The following is a 20,778-nucleotide window of genomic DNA, read 5'->3' as shown; positions in this document are numbered from 1 at the left end:
TGACGGCTGACAACAATGTTAGTCGGGAAATACGAAGGCACATCATCAGTGGAAGCCGTACCTACTATGGGCTCCAGAAGAATCTGCGGTCAAGGAAGATTCACCTCCGCTCCAAATGCACGATGTACAAAACGCTCATAAGACCGGTAGTCCTCTACGGGCATGAGACGTGGACAATGCCCGAGGAGGACTTGCAAGCTCTTGGGGTTTTGAAACGCCGAGTGCTAAGAACGATCTTCGGCGTCGTGAGGGAGAACGCCGTGTGGCGGCGAAGGATGAACCACGAGCTCGCTCAACTCTACGGCGAACCCAGTATCGTGAAGGTAGCTAAAGCTGGAAGGATACGCTGGGCAGAGCATGTTGCAAGAATGCCGGACAACAACCCTGTAGAGATGGTGTTCACTACAAATCCGGTCGGAACAAGAAGGTGTGGGGCGCAGCGAGCTAGGTGGATTGACCAGGTGCAAAAGGACCTGGAGAGCGTGGGTCGCACTCGAGGATGGAGAGAAACGGCCATGAACCGAGTGAATTGGCGAAATATTGTTGGTGAGGTTTTATCGAGCTAATTGATGTAAAACCAAATAAATAATCTTCCGGCATTTCTCCAGGCAAATATATTAGCATGGATTTTCTCATGTGTCCTTTCCTGAATTGCTCCAAAAATTACTGTAAGAATTCTTAAATTCTTTTGCCTTGAATATTTTAAGATATCGCCCTGAAATACTTCCTGGACTTCTCCCGAAACTCTTTTCAGGAAATTGGAAGGAATTTTCAAGGGCATTTTGAGGGGGACGACGAGGCCATTGCTCATTCCGATAACATAATATTTTTTTTTTTTTGTTTAGTGATTGTCACAATTTTCTCAATATACCATTTTGTCTCAAATTCCGAACAGACTTATATTCCGAACACTCGGTTTTGTATGACGATTGTTTCGTTGAAATATGTCATCAAATAACCACAAAATGGCAGTCAATTCCAATTCAGATTTAACGTCTTTTAATCTTATTTATTCTTTGGGCGTAAAAATGATGCACTAGTTTAGGATCAGTACAACTAGATCAGATGAATTTATTTGCGAAATTATTAATTCGAATACGATTTATTCGTTCTGTTCGGAATATGAGACAGAATGTAAACAGTGTTCGGCATTTGAATCAAAATATTTTTCCACACTTTCTCGTAAAAACAATACTAAACAAGTTTAAATAAACATTTTCATCGACACACCGAACAGCTTACAGAAAGATTTTGCGAATAAATTAAAACTTTCACAAATATCAGCTGATTAATGTCTATCAGATGCATTTAAAGTCACTGTTGGCTTCAAGTGTTCGGAGTATAAGACGAAAAATAAAATTCAATAACTTGATCATATGCGTGTTTATACGATATGATCTTAAATATCAAGTAAGAAAGAGAATATCACGCTGTCTTATGACTCAAGATTCTTGGTTTTAAGCAAATAGTGCAAATTTCTTTTCAAACAAATTGATATATAGAAACAAAATTATTTTTTGTGTTGCTTTTGTGTTGCGAAAAAGCATATAAATTTTGTATTTATTCAATAAAATAAACTGGTGGCTGTAGCAGTGATTATAATCTTTGCAATATTATCATGCAGTCATAGGAAGATTGAACGTTCAATAGACAGAATTAGTACATAAAAAATCATCGTGACATATGGAGAATTGAAAAATTAGTGTAGCAAACAAAACACACGAATTCTAGTGGATTCAAGTGGTATAATATTAAATTCGGGGTTTTATTTATTTAAAACACACGAATTTAACATGCAAAAAAAATCGAATATATAAGCAAGTCGCAAGAAATTTCAGATGCAATTTAGGTAAATTATTTTAATGAATTTCTGAATTGTTAGTTTTTGCTTTACCCACTTAGCCCCCAACTTTGCAAATCCAGCCCTGTATACATAGAAAATAGACAAATTTCAATATCACGTCATTGTCGCTGCACACTACTCGCATCTTGAATCTTGCGTGAAATTACGCTCGAATCAAAGTAATAAAATTAATAAAGGTACTACATACAACAATTTCAATGGAATTTTCACGCAATATTTATGACGCGAATATTGTGCCGCAAAAAAATCGGTTACATCCAAATTTTTCCAATTCTTCACGCAAAGATTTATGTAGGAATTTATGTTATTTTTATTCAGAAAGAATTCAATCAGAAATTTCTTTTAGGATACAGTAGGAATAAATCTAAAGAAAGCTGTTTCTAAAAAAAATCGTCTCCTGTTCCATCAAAAGTTAATTCAGAAATAAGTGGAAGAATTTCTGAAGCATTTACCTTATATACTGGAAAATTAGGAGATATAAGCAGAAACTTTGGATTTATTAGAGAAAGAATAGCTGAAGGTTTTTCCTTTGGGGATTTCCTAAGTTTGATTTCGGTCAGGAAAACATCGGTAGCCTATAGTACCGATCAAATCCTCACACATTTTTCCAGTCCATCCAAATTCGTTCACTAGACCTTTAGATAACCACACAAATAAGCTGCGGAGGGTGTCAAAAATTGATATTATTTGATTAATCATGCCTTGTCATCACTTATCGTGGGCAAATGAAGAAAGGATCCATAGAGTACGTCTTACAAAAACAAAATTGTTTCGAACCTCTTCCTCCCTATATCACACTTGATATGGAACCTTCCAAAAGTGTGTATGGACCGTCGTGCTATTCGTTTGCCCCCCTATTATGACGTGATGTACTTTATGGCCGGATCCCTAGCAAATATTTGGTCTTACTTGATCTACTTTTTGTATCAACATATTCGTTGCTACGGATATCACTGCGTCCTCAGGAAAAGGAAATTCCATTGAAATCTGTTCAACTGATGAAAGCATGATCTGAAGCACTATCAGTAATGCTTTGCTACTGGATTTTACAGGATTGTCAACATATATGTCATAAAGGATCCAAGTAGTCAATATAGGTTAATCTGAAACTATTGACTATCCACTATCCACAAAAGTTTCGGCCTAATTGGGACTTATACAGAATCCTACAGATTGCCTCATATTTCTACTTCGATATTAAATGCAAAGATTTCTCCAATTGCTCCAGCTGTAAAATGCGTCATTGATAGTAAGACTAAGATATAGCTGTATGATCCAATTGGATGTCTGCTAAAAAATGTACAAGATATACAATATGATGAGACATACCCAGTTCCAACGAAGAAATACAGATACCGCATAGTTTGACGTCTTTCCCATCATTCAATGACTTAAAATTGGCATTGTAAGCTATTCATAAATCCATGACATCGAGCACGCTCCCAAAGAAGCACACAAACACTTCACCTGAACTGTAACTCCCCTCCTAGTTTGGCAAGATGATTAATAGATCTGTATCGTACTGTTCCTAAACTGTTGAAAGCTTCAAGCACCCAACTGCTCCACAAGCCCCCATCTATCCTCTTGGTATGTATCAACCAACAAGCCAACTAAGTGAGGGTGTCATTTTCAAACAACTCGAGAAAGGATTCCTGCCTCTGCACACGCTCAAAAGCAATTAATAATACTATGACTTCCCGTTCGATCCAAGCTGCTTCTCGCCTTTCTTTCTTGCAATGATTCGGCTCGAACACTCCACATTAGGGTGAGGACTATTTTTCTTCAATTCTTTGCTGAATTCAAATCAATTCAAATTCAAATTCACGGATTTATAGATTTAAAAATTCACGGATTCATAGATTTAAAGATTACGCAAGCGGCTTTTACTCATTTTAATAAAAATTTAAATGATAATAAATCTTCGAGCTGTTTAGTAGAATACCTATAAGTAGATGAAAAAACCGGATTTAGTACTATACCATTTAATTCCACTAGAGTTTGTATCCTTTGGCAGATACGCGTACTTCGACCTCAACTGTAAGGCCGTCATCAGTGTCGTGTACTACAGTCGAGTCTAGTACACGACACTGAAGACGGCCTTACAGTTAAGGTCGAAATACGCGTATCTGTCAAAAGATACAAACTCTAGTGGAATTAAATGGTATAGTACTAAATTAGGGTTTTTCATCTACTTAAAAATTTAAACTTTTTTGGCCATAACTTCTCAAATACTGAATCGATTCCAAACTATTTTGAATTTCTGTTGTTCTCAAATACTATGAATTCAATTGGAAGTAGACCTTGCAAATATTGGGTATTGAAAAATAAGCAGCACTCTAGTTCACATGAAGTGTAGTGATGATGACAAGTGTTTCGTTTTCTCGTTTTTTGCGCTCGTACTTCCCAACTACCTAACATACCTGCAACCGATCGACCAACAGGACCGTCCACTAACTGACAGCTGGTTTGGTGGACCACCGACCGCATGGCCACAGCCCAACTCCAACCTGAGGTTTCTGTTTCAACCGATGACGTTGACGGGTGGGTCTCTCTATCTTCTTGGCAGTGAAGCTCATTACAACAACATAATTATCGGCCACCATCTATTGCTGCAATGTTTGCTTGCTATTTGACGGGGAAGATCATCTCCACACGGCAGCATTCATACGTGATGTGATGGATACAGATATTGCAAATTGGAACTACGATGAATGGGTGATTGACGGGGTTGGAATCAAAGATTACAACTCTATTTCCGTTCTGTTCAAATTCTTCCAGAGCAGAATTTACAAATAGATTCCGAATTTTTTTACTTCCTTCTTCACTGATCAAAGAGTGTTAAAATTTTGATTAAATTCTCACATGCAATGAGAGTGCTTTACTTGATATGCGATGATTGAGTAATATGCTGCAACCGATCGGAATGTGTTGAGAAAACATAATTGGCGTTGATTGAGGAAAAAAAAAACGGCAAACGATAAATTATCAGTGAGGTGTAATCAAATCGATTAAACATTTTTGATTGTTTGTTGTCGGAAACTTGTTGGATAGTTTGAACCCCCCGGAAAAAAATGAATAATGGCTGTTTTACGAAAAAGAGATTTATCAAACCTACTAAGTTATGCAAAGAAACGTATGTATCGATAACTGAGACGAAGCCTTCTCAGTTTGGTATTATTATGAGAAATTCCACTTTAATTCAATGCAATTCGATATGTTTTGCTCTTGTATATCGTGCGGCAAATACTAAGCAGGAAATACTATACAAAGAAATTTGTATTACGTAAAGATCCCTGACCGACGGGATTCGAAACCTCTATCTTCAGCATGATCTTGCTGAAAAGTTGCACATCTTCCGCTATGGTTGTTTAGGTGGCAATTTGCATAATAAGAAATATAAAATCAAGTTATGGTAAACATTGTTAGTGATCTTTGGACGGTTCCAACTGGTTCGAAATGCTTTGCGTAGTTTACCAAGAAAGAAAATGAACGAAATTCCATTGAAGACTGGACTCGAAAAAAAAACAGATACACAAAAATGATCACCAAAAATTCGTTTTAAATCGGATGCTTCTTAAATTTCTGAGGATTAAATAAATATATATTAGCTATGTTTTGGCATAATTGCATGGGACCACGGTGAGAGCGGGGGAAGGATGCCGGTTGCACTCGCAGATCGCTTGCCATAACAGGTACTTCTTCGCGAATTTGTCCTTCTTCCTCTTCCGGAACCTCCATGAGGGACTTACTGACAAAAAACTCGAGGCTGGGGATTTGTTTGGTGTCCGCCTTGATGTATGTCTCGTCGTCCATGCCAAGACAGCCTAGCTTGACCAGCCACTCACGGTACTGCTTCCGCGCACGCAATTTGGCCACCGTATTTTGCTTGTCAGTCCCGTTTGGCGCCTTCCTGATCTTAAAAATACGTGGCCCAGCCCGCTTCATGATCTGCTGGACGAACCACTTCGACGAATTGACCTTTTTTGCCACGTCTCGGGTGGAAAGTTTCGGGTTATTCTTAAAGTACTGCCTTATCTTTACTCTGGGTATTCCGTTTTCGGTTTTCGGCCGCTTCCAGCGCGCCACTCGATGATCTTCGTCTCCTGGAATATCTTCACAACGCAGGACAGGGTGGAATGATGGATTCCAAGCAGTTGGCCTATCCATCTGTAGGACTGACCAGGATCAGGGCTGGGAACGGTAATAGAAGTAGCAATACGTCTTTTCACCTCGCGGGTCACATCATTATTGTATGTCACTAGTATTCCAAGATACACTTATTCTTCCACCACTTCAAACTTTTCACCATCTAACACCATTTCGCTACCACTAACACGTCCGGACCCACGTTGACCACCACCTATCATGTACTTCGTTTTTGTGGTGTTGATCGTGAGCCCGATCCTCGCTGTCTCCCTCTTAAAAGGCACGAACGCCTCTTTCACTGCCCGACGGTCAATCCCGATGATGTCGATATCGTCCGCAAAGCCAAGGAGCATATGTGAACGTGTGTTAACGGTACCGCTTCTCTGTACACCGGCTCTCCTGATGGCACCTTCGAGCGCTATGTTAAACATCAAGATAGAAAGAGTGTCACCCTGAGTTGCACGAATCAGTCTAATCAGCTTCGCCGGAAAGCCATGTTCGGACATAATTTGCCATAACTCGTTTCACTTCACTAAATCGTACGCTGCTTTGAAATCTACAAACAGATTATGAGTCTGCAAGGTGTACTCCCGGAATTTATCTACGATTTGACACAGGGTAAACATTTTATCCGTCATTGATCGGCCCTCTCGAAAACCAGCTTGGTATTTGCCGACAAAGAACACTTCATACGGTCTCAATCTGTTGAACTGAATTCCAGACATGATTTTGTACGCCGAATCAAGGAGTGTTATCCCTCGGTAATTGGCTCCAGTCGATGCCCTTTCTTGTACAAAGGGGAAATGAGACCTTCCAACCAACTAGTAGGCATTTCTCTTTCTCCCATATCCTCGAAATGATACGGTGAAGGAGTTCGTACAGCTGTTCTCTTCCGTGTTTGAGAAGTTCGACCGGGAGCTCGTCCTTCCCAGCAGCCTTGTTGTTCTTCAGCCCATTGATAACTTTCTTTACCTCATCTAACGTTGGAGGTTCCACAGCCTGTCCATTGTCATCGATTTGAATTCTGCTACCAGATCCACTTCGGTAATCTCCGTTTAACAATGACTCGAAGTACTCTTTCCACCTGGTGGCCACCATTGTTTTATCCGTCAGCAAGTCTCCTTCACGGTCGTTGCACATGGCGGGAGACGGCGCTGTTTTACTTCGCACACCATTGACGGATTCGTAGAACCGTCGCATGTCGTTTTGTTCCATAGCTTCTTGCGCCTGAGCAATTACTGCCTCTTCATGCTCCTTTTTATTTCTGCGATGGATCAGTTTTTCAGCTGCCCTTGCTCTGACGGGTACCAAACACCAGCATTCGGCTTCTAGCCAAGTTCTTCTCGTTCGTCATTCTCTGAAACTCTTCGTTGAACCAACCGTTCCTTGGTCTTCGTTGAGGTTGACGCTTTCGTTGATTTTGCTAATCCACTCGTCAAGCTTTTGATAGTAGTCCGCTGCTACACCATCCGCTGACAGGCGTTGGATATTGAAACGCAACGATTGTTGATTCCTAGAACTCGAAACGGTTGATAATTGCGCTCGAATTTTGCTTACAACGAGATAGTGGTCTGAGTTGATATTAAGACCCCTGAAAGTTCTAACATCGATGACATCGGAAAAATGTCGGCCGTCTACCAGACATGGTTGATTTGGTTGCAAAGTTCGCCATTTGCGGGTTGCCAGGTGTGCTTGCGGATATCCTTGCGTGCAAATTAGGTGCTACTGATGGCCATCCCCCTGCTGGTGACAGCAACGTTCACTAAACATAGGCCGTTGTCGTTGGTAACAGAGTGAAGGCTCTCATTAACAATGATAGGGCGGAAGAAGTCCTCTTTTCCGACCTGCGCATTAGCGTTGCCGATGACAATTTTCACGTCGTGTTTTGGGCATTCTCCATAGGTCTTATCGAGACATTCCTAAAACGCGTCATTCACGTCTTCGGGTTTGTCGTTAGTCGGTGCATAGAAGTTGATCAGGCTGTAGTTGAAGAACTTGTCTCGACCCAAACAACCAGAAGTCGCATAGCAGTATACGAACAAAGTCGTTTATTTGTACAAACTGCATCACTCCCGCACTGCATGGTGGATGAAATCGTTTGATCGATGAGTTTCCTCGCATAGAACACTATTTCATGAGTCCATATATACATTCCGTTTAGTCCCGTATAACGTTACAAAGTAAGTCGATCAATCCGTAGCAGCTGTCAAAAAAACTTTATTATCATAAATTAAGTCGCATAAGAGTACATACTAATTCGCAAGAAAATCTACACACCCGCATTGAATGTTGTGTTTCATCATATAAAATATGTACGTATATCGCCTCCACTTTTGCACGTATAAGGTACTTTCGCGACATCTTATACGTGAAACTTTGCTCATATAAGCGTCGCATAACGCAAAAGGTGATTTGATTATACGTACATTGTGGTTGTCTGGGGAATCCTCAATACGCAGATCCACTCGTTGATCGGCCTCCATCTAATTACGCGCTTCATCTGCTTCCCGATGACTATGAAACCGACTCCGTGTTCAGCTTTATCGCCACCGCTGTGGTGGATGTCGTATTTGAATACAGTGTTAGCGACGGGGTCTACCGCTCTGGATTCACGTTTTCCAGATCTTGACCAACGCACTTCCTGAATAGAATAGCCGCACACACGTCAACTTTTCGCAATTCACTAGCCTAAAGGCTCACTCGTCCAGGTTCATTTGAGGTCCTGACATTCCAGGTACCCAGTTTCCAATCATAATTCTTATTTCGTTGCCAGGTTGCCGAAAATAACGTTCGTTTCTTCTTCTTTCTCAATTTTTCGTGGTGGATAATGAATTCGGTATGCTACCTTACCGGGGTCACGCTACCTACATCACATTGATAGGACTGCCATCTTAGGTGTATCTGACGTGATACAGCATTTCATACTCAGCCGCTGGATGTCAGAACAGACGCTGTTTGAGCCGTACCTCCTGGTGTACAGACGCCCAGGCTGCACTACCAGCTAAGTACGCAACCCTTAGCTGGCGGCCTTTGTAATTATTCGACCCGTGGAAGCGCGAGGTAGGAACTTATGAGGACCAGAGCTGTGTTGGTCGCTCCTTCCTGATTGTCGACTCACCATATTGCAGCCCTTTGGTAACATATAGAGAAGCAAATTCATCAGATTTCCATCTATGGCTGTTTCACATAAGAATAGCTCGTGCAAATTAATTAATGTTGACGCTGATTTATACGATTCTGAGAGAAATTCTGCGAAAAAAAAGCTTGCTTTAAACATTAGTAACACCTCTAGAGTAATCTCTAAGAATTTCAGGGAAACCTTATTTGAAATTGTACTGCAAATTCCTTCGAATACCTAATGCAGTTGTACTGTATAATTCATTACTAAAATTGGTAGTGGGAATACAAAAAGACTTCCCAGACAGAAATGTTTGATTCGATGACATTTAATCTGATTACAAATAATTCAACCAGATTACACGAAAAGATCTTGTTGAAACTTGTTGTAGGAATCTTGTGACATCTACCTGATCTACTTCCATAGACACAACTAACGGGGTTTCCATGGGTGCCTATACAATGTAGGAGTGCCCCTACAATTTATTGAAAATTCTTAGTGAATTGTAAAAATGTAGTTAGCAATCAATTGTTTTGCAATGCATGTGATCATTGATTGGTTTGTAAATATCGTCGTACCTTTTAAGCATTAAGCATGTAGAAGACGTCACATCTATGGGTTCTTGGTAAATCAAAAAAGAAATATAATTCAAAAGCGCTGTGTACAAATAACTTTGTGTATTGTTTTGAGGTCACGGTATAACTTTGCGTCAGAAAATTTCCAAAGCAAAAATATCCTGGATCGAACTCACCTACTTCAACATGGCGAAAATATCAAACGAAATTTTGACTAACGAAACCGAATAAAATGTCATCATGTAAATCATATACATATGTATATTGCTTATGGAAGCCTTACCCATACTGGGATGTCACCTCCGTTGACCTCCACAGCTGAATCATTACTTGTTCAGCATTTATTAGAGCATGCACAGTAGACTGGCCCAGCTCAGTATGGGAGAAAAATAAAGTTGTATGATTCCACGGGACAACCCCCCCCGTATTATTTCTTGGGGTAAGACGAAGCCTTACTGAAAAAATCAGCTCATCTGGTCGTTCCATGGGCTGGCGCATTTGAATTAAAGTTAATAAGGGATTTTTAGCTCAAACATATAAGCAACAGCACATCATCTACACTCTTAAAAATAATCAATTTTACATGTGATGTAATCATTGTTTTACCTAAATATTTAATGACGTAAATACAAATTAGACTCAGTATCACATCTCACTGGATGTTTTCTCGACTACATATGAAAAATTGGACATAAATGTCATTTTAGGTGATAAAAGCCATAGAATATAGACGTTGAACAATTTTGTGTTTTTGGAAACGTAAATTTACACGTTTTTTCCCTTGTGCCGATGTCGATGGTGGTGTCAGTCAGCCATTATGCACTGTTTTTATTTTCTTGCTTACCAGTCAGATGTTCGTCCGCGATTTTTTTAGTTAATCACGTAAAACGCGTTGGGATATTGCTTTTGAGTTTCAAAGTTAATGCCATTATGTCTCCGACCGAAGAAAATTATCGATAAGGTGCATTTGAACTCCACCAGACCTATGAGTAAGTGAGCAAAACCTGGGACACGGTAAATAATTTGAATGCAGTTCTAGTGAATTGTCGCAGAAAGTGGAAGAATATGTGCAATTGGATTAGCGAGGAATTGAAAACTCAGATAATCAAGTGCTGAAAAACATTTCGTGTTCTTATACTTCAATAGTGGAATTAAATTTTAATTGCTAAAATCGGGTGAAGCAGGAAGACCCACCAAAATAAGTTCAGGCGACGATCGGTGTAAGAAAATACACGGTGGAATGCATGGGTGGGATGACGAATCGGAGATTGGAACTGTCGCCCCTCAAGAGCGATCACGGATGTTAGAAGCTTTAAGTAAATGTTATCGCCGTAAATTCCGCTCAATGTAAGTACATGCCATCCTCTACTACGAAAGTAACTATTTGGTTGAGATTGTTCATTGGATGCGTCTGATCCGAGAAATACAGGACAACAAAAACATAAAAATCATTACACGTCATGCCGTAAAAATAATCTATCAAGAGCTTATTTTTACGTCATGGCGTGTATTTTTTTGCGTCCTTTTCATCATGTAATTTTAAGAACGGACTTAAATTTCTGTCCATTTGCTCGCTTCTTTTATGTGCATCCAACAGGACTTAAATTTACACGTTTTTTTCGAAGAGTGTACTGTTTGGTTCAGGAAAACTGACGATCGCGTTCAATTGGACCCAGAATGTCAAAAACACTACTTGATGTAATAGCGAAGAATATTGTAGAAGATTGTACCATGATTAAAATTAATAAAGTTGGTGTTTTAACCATCTGAAGAATGCTTCAACATAGCTTGGAGGTAGCCACTAAGCGCATCATAGCCACCTATGACGTTGAGCGAGCTGAGGCACATGTCGCATGCATATAAGTGACTGTACGGAAGTGCTGATCTAAGCCTAACTTTCAACAACTGAAAAAGTAATGAAAATGAGATTAAATCCAGATGCAACCTTCTGCAATTATGTTCATTAGGGTATCAATTAGTGTATTTGTCATTCTGGGCTTATTTGAACGCGAACAATTAGTATACGGAACGAAACAGTGACGTGGAATCAATTTTCAATATATTTGAGATGAATATCCCATACAATTGAGTTGAAATTTTGAGAGAGCGTTTTTCTTACCCTAAGGCTCGTATCTAGGGGGGGCCCCGTTGAGTTTTACACCTTTTTTGTTTAAGGGCCAGTCTAATGCACAGGTTCCAAGTTCTCCTGCAGTAAAACCAATTAGAAACAGTTGGCACAATTTTCAATGCTGGAATTTCACTTTCTCTTTCGGCAAAATCTTCTAGCACAAGACCAACTTCAGGTGTTGTTCCAACAAGCATACAATCGATAGAAGAAAGGTCTCATCTGTCTAGTTTTTGCGGTAAGTCATGCAGGAGGAAACACCACACGAGCGAAATATGCAAATATTTGTTTTGTTTAGCATAAATATGCAGTGTATGTAGATTTTCTCCCGGAGTCAGCCGCCAAAAGCACTGTTCGCCAACACCGATTCCATCGAATTGGCCACGCGGAGTTCTCTCTGGACGACGTTCATTCGTCGTTGGTCCTCTGGCGGAAACGGTAAGTCGAATTGACACAAGCAAACCCGCATAATTTGCGAGTGCGCCATTCCGATTTCAGAAGACACCGTGAAAAATTTCCTTGTTTGTCCCGCTTCTTCAACGGCCACAATGCAAATCAAGCCTCCTCGTTTGATTCAGTGCGACGAGTCACTACCGACGAGCCACAGAAAGAATGGTAATGCGTAATTTCCTTCGTCTTCTTTACCCAATCCCCATGGTAATCACTCGAGTTGAACCCCCTTCGGAGGCTAGTTTTTTTTCTGCCTTCCTTCGTTCAACTGTCGACGACGTCGCAAATGTCGCTGTTCAAGTTGCAAATTGCTCGAATAGGCCGCAAAATTAGCAATGACAGTCAGCATTTCTCCGCTTTGCACAGTGGTTTTAAACGCAAACAAAAACACGATCAGCATCTTTTTAGTGTCATATTGATATACTTTTTCTTCTTCTTATTTCTTACGATACGTCCCAACTGGGACAAGCTTGCTTCTCAGCTTAGTGTTATTAAGAGCACTTTCACAGCTGTTAACTGAGAGCTTTCTTTGCTGAATGCCCATTTTTGCATGTTTATATTATGTGGCAGGCACGAAGATACGCTATGCCCAGGAAAGTCGAGAAAATTTCCAAGCCCAAAAAGATCCTCGACCGGAGGGATTCGAACTCACGACCTTCAGCTTGGTATTGCTGAATAGCTGCCTATTTACCGCTACAGCTATCCGGGCTACTTTCAAAAAATAATAAATAAATTAAGAATATTCTACAATAAATCACAATAAAGCACACTATTTCTTCAGTAGCGGTCTTATGTTTTTGTCGCGTATTTTTGTCCGTAACTGAGTCAATTTCTTTTATCGACAAACTGAAAAATAAAAAAAATCTCACTGATTCGCTTAATCAACAACGGCTTAAAGTCAAGAGTTGCCCCTTAAAATATGCAACATATTTTCCAAAAATGATGAAGCTGATAATCGTGTTTTTTTGCGTTTTTACCACTGTGCTTTGCTTGAGACCGGGAAACTAAAACTTCGTGGGGCTTCCTTCGTCTCCAATTTGCGTTGTTGTTTTTAGCACTGCTCCCTCTCTAGAGGATGGCGCCTTCTTCGATGGACACAAGTAGGCGACGATGTTTGGGGCAAATCAATTTTATTAGCTTTCACCAATTTCAGTCTCCGCTCGTTTAGTCCCATCATTGAGCGGAAAAATCACCAGTGCCACACAGCTAAAAATATGTTGTAAATTTACGTTTATTTTCATGCACATATTTGGAGCATCAAAATAAACGTAAATTTCAACGACCAATCCATTATTTTTGAATTGAATTCACTTTAAATTTACACGATCATGTAATTTTCAACCATTTTTAGTTGAAAATTGAATGCATATTCGTTTAAATTTACATGATGCTGTAATAACACACGAATTTGATTTATTTTTACAGTAGATCTCAGTTTACATCACATTGAAAATTAAATATTTTTTTCTGTGCAGACGAGACAATTTATCCAGCGGACAGCTTCGACTTGGCCCTGCCCCTTTGCCTGCTAACAAAAAAAAAAGTGCCAACGGTCACTTTTGCTTTCCTTCAATCGGTCCCAACAGGAATAATAAGATAAATTGAATTTAACAACCGTTCTCTGATTACGTCCACTTCTCTTTCTTCACTTTTACTTACAGATTGGACCGGATTCAGTTTCGTTAGACGAATTTTTCGTAGGATTGAAGGTCAAGTCGACACTTATCGTCCCAGAAAAGGTATGAAATCGATTGGTTCCCTCTGCTCGTTCCCAGCCAACTAGGATGGTGGAAAATTATTGTAACTTTGACGGATGCTTGTTTTATGATTGTTTGGAGACGACGGAAGTCGTCCATAATGCTTTGCCAACAACAGTAGCAAACGTATCGAGATATTGTACAGTATGGCCCATAAATAATACGAATGTTGTACAAACTTGGATTTTTCTCATTACTAAAGTTTATTCTTACATAACCTTATGCAATATGTATATGTAGAACAATTTTTTATATGACTTTTTACTGACCCTAATAATTTACTATAGCATACAAATTTGATGGTTTTGTTCAACAAGTGTTACAAACCGTGGTCTTGGTAGCATTTGCTCGAAATCATGATTTTGCATTTTTATTTTATGGGTCATACTGTAGGTGAAGCATAAAATTCCCAAATCCGAAATAAAACCCATCCAATAAAATATGCAAAACAGTTAAACTGAAACTAATTAAAACTTGAAACTGTTGTGATATTGAGCGGAGAAGCCGACCGAGATGTGCTCCCCACTCGATAAACATTTTGCGAGGAGAAAGTATACATTTATGCTGTTTACCCAAGTTGCTCTGGATTGTGGTTGGTCCTGGTGAAGCGAAATATTTATTGCGGATATTCGTTTCATTTGGCATTTAATTGCTTTTCCGATATTTCAAAGGGGCCGTTCCGTGCCATCATTCAAAAATGCAAGAAGCCAAAACCATTACCTATGGCTGTTTTCGGGCAGTTAAAACATTTTATGGGCTCATTTGCGATGGTAATGGACCCATCAATCAATAGCGGATGGTGTCCCCCCAACAAATATGGGGTCTCATGGAGAGCTGACCAACCATGAAGAGTGTTACCTTTGTTTTTAGCAAGCACCAATATATGACGAACAAAAACTAATGTTGATATAGTGATTGTGCAGCACGGTCAACACGAACAATTGATGCAACATGAATTTCTTGGTAAGTACTCCATGATCAATCAGGATTATTGGAAAAAAGGAACTAGATGGAGCTAGGGTTTTTGATATACTCTCAAAACATTTTCAAATTATTGTCAATAATCATGAATATGACCATGAATATTGATGACCTACAGTTAAAAGCCACTACCCTATGATTGACTAGTACAGTCAAAATTGCAAGGAATAGAATAAATAGAATAGAACTTCACTAGTCAGAATTCTTGATTTCCGATATTTCATAACAGATTCTAGCACAACGACAACTTCATGGTACCGAAATGGCCCGAGCATTTACAAAAAATCTTGTGAAACAATATTGGTGAATGTATCATCGATTTTTTTTTTCTTTTCAGCATTTCTTTTGGGCTACCTGTCGAAATTTTCAAGATATTTCTACAAAGAAGTTATTGGAATATTGTAAAAATTCTTGATGAGTTAGAGTAGTAGTTTTTCAAATTTCAAATGATTCGAGAGACATGCGTTACTACATTTTACACCAGAAAATGTGAATTCTAGGTTTGTCTTTTATGAAGATCTGATACATTCGAAGGAAAAGCTATCGACTGAGGGAACTGGCAGTGACCTGTTATTAGCGTTGGGTAAACAAATGATCAGATGTTGACTGTTTATCTTCACACTATGCTGGTGTCTTACACATAACCTAAAACCAAAGAAGAGAATACAACGACACAGAGAAATGAACGCCATTTGCTCGAAAAAGTTTGAGAACAAAAAACAAGCCGGTTAACTTGCATACAATATTGAAGAGTAAACCAAGAACGAAACGTCAGTTGGACAAGTTGATTTACAAGATCAAGAAAAACAAGAAAACCTACCTTGATACCTTGATGGCTAAAGTGTAGCGTCACGCCATTACCGGGCGTATTGTAGAGCTCCATCTTCGTCGGTCTTGGGCGAAACTTCTCCAGTTGCCCCGAACGTTTAGGGTCGCCAGGTCCTGTTCCACTGCATACAGCCAGCGTATTCGTGGTCTTCCCCGAAGCCGCCGACCTCTACCTGGTTCCCTGCTGAATATTATTTTCGCAATTCTTTCTTCCTAAATTCGCACTAAGTGACCAGCCCACTGAAGTCTGCCGTATTTTACACGCTTGATAATATTCTTTGCACTTCGCGGGAAACGTCATTGTCACATTTCACAAGTGTTCCAAGGTAAACAAATTCTTCAATAACGTCAAACACATCCCCATCAAACACTACCTCAGCATCTACACCACCATTTCTGACTCTTACTCTTCCTGCAACCATGTACTTCGTTTTGGTAGAATTAATGGTCAGGCCTATCCTCGCTGTCTCCCTCTTAAGAGGCACGAAGGCCTCTTGTACTCCAATTAGGTCGATACCGTCCGCAAAGCCAAGGAGCATGTGCGACCTTGTAATAATAGTGCCATTTCTCTGCACGCCAGATCTCCTAATAGCACCCTCGAGTGCAATGTTGAACAGTAAATTCGAAAGTGCGTCTTCTTGCTTAAACCTGTTTAACGTCACGAACGAGGTTGATACCTCGTCTGCGATCCAAACACTTGATTTCGAACCATCTAGCGTAGCACGTACCAGCCTAGTTAGGTTCGCCGGAAAACCATGTCCAGACATTATCTGAAAAAGCTCATTTATGCCGCCTTGAAATCAATATACAGTTGGTGAGTCTGCAAGTTATACTCCCGGAATTTGTCTAGGATCATTCGCAAGGTAAACATCTGGTCCGATGTCGAATGGCCCTCACGAAAACCTGCTTGGTATTCGCCGACGAAGGACTCCTCGAGCGGTCTCAGTCTGTTAAACAGGATGCGCGACAGAATTTTATACGCCGAATTCAGCAGGGTAATTCCTCTGTAATTGGCACACTCCAGTATGTGCCCTTTCTTGTAGATAGGACGGATGAGGCCATCCAACCAACCGGTTGGCAATTCTTCGTCTTCACATACCTTCAGCAGTACTCGGTGGATCGACTGGTAAAGCTGCTCACTTCAGTGCTTGAGAAGCTCGACCGGGATCTCGTTCTTCCCAGCAGCCTTGCAGTTCTTCAGCTCGCAGATAGCCATTTTAACCTCTCCTATGGTCGGTGGGTCCACAGCTTGATCGTCATCATCTATGTTCATCCTGTTCCTTGCTACATTTCTATTTTCACCGTTCAACAATTACTAAAAGTGCTTCTTCCACCTGGCAGCCACCACCGTTTTCTCGGTCAGCAAATTCCCTTCTCGATCATTGCACATGGCGGGCACTGGTACAGTATTGTGCCGCGCACCATAGAGCGATGCATAGAATCTCCGCATATCATTCCGGTTCATGCTTTCTTGAGCGTCAGCTACCACACTTTCTTCGTGCTGCTGTGGATTCGCTTTTCTTCGGCTCTCGCTGCCCTGTAAAAAAACGAAAAAAGAAAACTTTATTAGACTCATTTTTTGAACTAAGTAAATACAACAATTTAGAATATTTGGACCTAGTATGAATGAATAATGTTTTCTGTGATATTTTTATGAAGTTTGTTCAAATGTTTATATGTGTTATGACTATCGCTCGGCAATTAGAACCCCCAAACGAAAAAGCTATTGTTTCTGTAAGATATGTAAAATTCATTAACCAACTGATACGTATTCAGTTCATGATTCTCAGTCTTCCCATGAACAGAACCGATGTTAAACTTTGGTTTGAACCTTGCAACTTGTGTTGAACCGCAAACGCGTTGCGTCTCTGTACCAGTGTATCACGCCAAAACCGGTACATATGTGCTTCGGTTTAAACTTCTGTTCAAACTTAGGTTCAAATAATGGCACAAAGCTGACAGACAGAGAACGGTTGAAATCCACGCGGATAAATTTCTACGGAACTTCTTGGTACAAATCGCGAGACTCTCGAAGCTTAAATAAATGTTTTATTTAAGCAGATCAACTGAGATCATTGATTTAAGGTTTAAAGTTCATTTAGCGGTAACTGTATGAAAAAAACAAGGCTTTCATTATATCATACAAAAAGACACGATAAGTAGGAATTGATAAGCGTGAGTTTCAACAGTTTTTGTCTGTCAGTTTTGTGCCATCGTACTGAACCTAGGATGCAACCGAAGATTTGCACCAAAATTTGGACCGCGGTTGCAATCGAGGTACAAATGAACCGGGGTTCGGACCGATGTTCACTTTACACATGTTTAGATTTAGGTTTAGGTTCAGGTTCGAGCGTTTCGGTTTGCACACAAGAACAAAATGCAAGAAGAATAAAAATCCGCCTAAACCAACGTGTTCGGTGTTCGTTTGGGAAGACTAAATTCTAGAATCCCTCAAAAAGCTGTTAAATACAACGAAACGTCGGACATTGAAACGAATCATCAAATGCAATGCCTATAACAGGTCACTGTTCTGATACATTCGTAATAGACTTCCTTTCATTTATTTCTTTTGTGAATCTTCATGAATTTAATAAAAAAGTAAAAATCTATCAAGTATGCCTTGTTTGATATTCGGTGTAACCAACAAGATATTTGAAGAGTTTCAGGTGAGCTTTTGGCAAATTTTTAGGTACATGTTTTACCCCAGACAACCAGAATTACGTATAACGCAATCACCTTTTGTTATGCTTATATATGTGAAGTTTCACGCATAAGACATCACGAAAAGGCCCTATGCGTACAAAAGTGGAGGCGATATACGTGCATATTATATATAACTAAAAGCGGACAATGCGAGTGCATAGATTTTATTGCTAAATCAAGATTGCATTCAAATCCAAGATGCCCGCCAGATTTTTTCGCTAAAATTAATACTCTTATTCTTCACTCGACCAGAAAAAAAACTCCAACGATTGAAAATTGTTTCTTCGTTATACAACAAGATGTTAGCATTGATTGCACTCGCCATATACGTCAAAACCGAAGTACATGATTTAGAAAATAATTCATTTCATAGGAATAAAACTATTACTCACCTAGTATTTGAAACCAAGCTTACTCTCAGTTTTCTGATGATGATCTCAGAACTCAGAACGAGCGCCAATGATGAAAAATCAGTTTTTCTTACAAATTTTAAGATGCCGAAATTTTTTTATAGCTTCAAATAAAAACTGTATTCTTCCTCTATACAATGACACTAACGATTTCGGCGATCAGATTTTGAAGCTTAAGGCAGAAATTAGCAAGCTAAAAAATGAAAATGATTGTTTGAGGAAAGACTTAGCGTTAATTTCGTCAAAAACAGATACAGTTTCGAATGCGGTCGAAAAACAGGAAACTGCATTAGACCTCCGGCGAAGATTAGAATTGTCGTCAAACGCCATTCTGTTAGGGATACCTCGGGTGCCAAACGAGAATACCAGAACTCTTGTTACCATGACATGCAATACTCTTGGTATCGATGAGGCCAATGCTATTGTTTCGTGTACTAGATTACCTTCATCTAAAACTGAGATCAGTCCAATAAGAATCGTATTCAAAGACGTGCATGCTAAGAAACGTCTAATAGAAAAGAAGCAAAAATTCGGTCCCCTGACTGCATCGATGATATCCGGAATTCGGTGGCCCAATGGTTGGACCAATAAGATTTTCATCAGAGACGATCTTTCCCCACTCGCGATGGAAATCTTACGTGAGCTCAAAACGCTACAACCTTTGCATAAATTCCGTTACGTCTGGCCTGGGCGTGATGGCGTAATATTCGTGAAGTTTCATGAGGATTCCTACCCGGTTAAAGTTCGATCACGTGATGACCTGAGGAAACTTATTTTGAGTGCCCAAAATTGAAGCTGCTGATAACACTAACAATTTCATATAAAAAATATTCCTACAATGAATTCGAACAACCTTGCAAAAAATCATCGCACTAATTCTTTGGATGCAATTTTTACACCTGGCACTCTCAATGGCCTCAATACGTTGCAAATTAACATTCGCGGAATCAACCGAATGGAAAAGCTGGATTCTCTTTGCCTTTTTCTGCAAAATCTTCCCGTTGTCATTGATATCCTTATAATTGGAGACCTGGATAAGAAGTGACAGAAGCAAGTACTATAACATTCCTGGATTTAAGAGTACTTTTTCTTCTCGAAGCAGCTCATCTGGAGGGCTTGCTATCTTCATCAGAGATGGAATCAGCTTCGAAGTGATATCCAACATGGAGGATAACGGATTGCATCATATTGAAATTGTTATTTTGGAGACTGGCATCAAGGTTCATGGAATCTACCGTCCTCCTGGATTTGAAACCGATAGATTTATCTCTATTCTTGAGCGTGTGATATCGTCTGCAGACCTGGATACTCCTTGTTTGATCTTCGGAGAAATGAATCTTGCCATAAATAACACAGAATCACGTGGAGGTCAAAAATATTTGCAGCTATTGGCTTCTTACAACATGGTTGTAACTAATACTCACAATACTCGCCCAATAAGTAACAACGTGCTTGATCATGTGGTTTGTCCTTCTGATGTATCTGTACGAATAACAAATTTCACTATGGATTGCGAACTTAGTGATCATTGTTATATTTTGACTCATTTTGAAACTGCAACTATGAAAGTCAGTCGAAAACATACAAAGTCTATCGTACACCACCAGCAAATAGACCTGCACTTCCGCATGTTTCTGGAAGCCACTGACTTCTCATGCTTGCAACCTAACGAACGACTGTTGGCAGTTACGGATCGTTTTATGCAGCTGAAGCAATCGTTTACTACGCAGGTATCGGTAAATGTCAAAGTCAAGAGGAATGTATGCCCTTGGCTTAATCTAGACATTTGGAAGTTGGGTAGAATCTCCATCAACCTTTTTC

The 20,778-nt window shown here is 39.8% G+C and overlaps 1 protein-coding gene across 2 annotated transcripts in view; it reads left to right on the top strand.

Moving 5' to 3' along the window:
* LOC5571216 overlaps positions 1–20,778 on the top strand; it is a 406,901-nt gene that overhangs the window by 198,069 nt on the left and 188,054 nt on the right. For both annotated transcript variants that reach the window (XM_021839914.1, XM_021839913.1), the window contains exon 3: positions 13,940–14,017. The gene's annotated coding sequence lies outside the window, so the exon portion shown is untranslated. The remainder of the gene's footprint in view (positions 1–13,939; positions 14,018–20,778) is intronic.

Source organism: Aedes aegypti, chromosome 2 (genome assembly GCF_002204515.2).
Source record: "Aedes aegypti strain LVP_AGWG chromosome 2, AaegL5.0 Primary Assembly, whole genome shotgun sequence".
Lineage (NCBI taxonomy): Eukaryota > Metazoa > Arthropoda > Insecta > Diptera > Culicidae > Aedes > Aedes aegypti.
The sequence above is the reverse complement of the archived record's forward strand: the minus strand, read 5'-3'. Positions and strand labels throughout refer to the sequence as shown.